Source organism: Rhizophagus irregularis, chromosome 6 (genome assembly GCF_026210795.1).
Source record: "Rhizophagus irregularis chromosome 6, complete sequence".
Classification (NCBI taxonomy): Eukaryota; Fungi; Glomeromycota; class Glomeromycetes; order Glomerales; family Glomeraceae; genus Rhizophagus; species Rhizophagus irregularis.
In genome coordinates, this window is record NC_089434.1 from 1,805,025 (window position 1) to 1,806,285 (window position 1,261).

Sequence of the window (1,261 nt, forward strand, 5' to 3'; positions counted from 1 at the left end):
ACGCGGATTCTAGGCCATTTAATGCAAGTCCCAGGCTCCCAGCATCATATTATTTCTTTGCTCTCTTACTTTTTAGAAAAATATCTATAGCTAATTCGTTTTTATTTCTAACTATGTAACTCTCACTTCTACACTTCCACACTCTTTTACTACACCAGATTTCTGAAATAAATTATTGATAGATAAAATTCTGTAAATATAGGATATACAATAAAAACATTAAGTTCCGCACGAGAACTTTCTCGAGATCAAGGACCTATAACATAAATTCGGGAGTGAGGTAAAAAACCAAGCATTATTTCCGATTCATACTCAAAACTACGATTCATTTTTACAAAATTTCAACATCAATGTAGACAAACCAATGCGTTGATTACTGATAAATGTGTTGTCTTCGTAAAACCACACCAATCTGTATTAGCATAAAACAATACAAAGTTTCACATGCACGTAATTCTATGTGCAAGCGTTTGAAATAAAGTTTACCCATTTCGGTATTTTAAAATATTAATCGATCTAAATAGAATTGTTTACAACTTTTGTTTAAATTTGTGTTAGTTATTAATCTCAAATAAATAAGAACATCCTTCTTGATTTACATTTATCGTTAACTTATTATTTAATATAATTTTTATTTAGACATACAAAATATTCATAAAAAAATAGGAACAATGCAACAAGTGAAAGTATCATTTAATGTAAGTAAAATTTTTACTACAAATTTTTAATTTTGCAATGTTTAAATTAAATATTTTTGTCCTTTTAAAGATAATAATTTAATCCAAATCTTCATTCAGAAGATCAAGATAAATTTGAGATTCCAGATGGTTAGTTTCTTAAATATAAATAGTAGAAATTAGCAAATTAAAAATATTATTTATACAATATTAATATTATTTATATATATTTTTTAGATGATTTTAAAATCATAATCATAAACAAGCAATATTAAAAGTTCCTTAGTTTGTGATTTAAATAATTTAAAATATATATTATAGTTACCAAATAAATTTAAAATCAATATTTTTTACTTGTAAAATAATCTACATGTTAAAAAACTAATTTTATTAAAAACATGAAAATTTTGTTTCACCGCATGATTTATGAAAAACTTTTTATTAATAATCTTGATAAAAGGTAATGACGTAACGGAAACTTAATTTCAGACAAACTAAGACAAGCTTTTAAGTACCAAATATTAAATCAAATTGTGTTAATTTAAATCTGCTTACAAGTATTATAAATTCTGATTTTATACTGT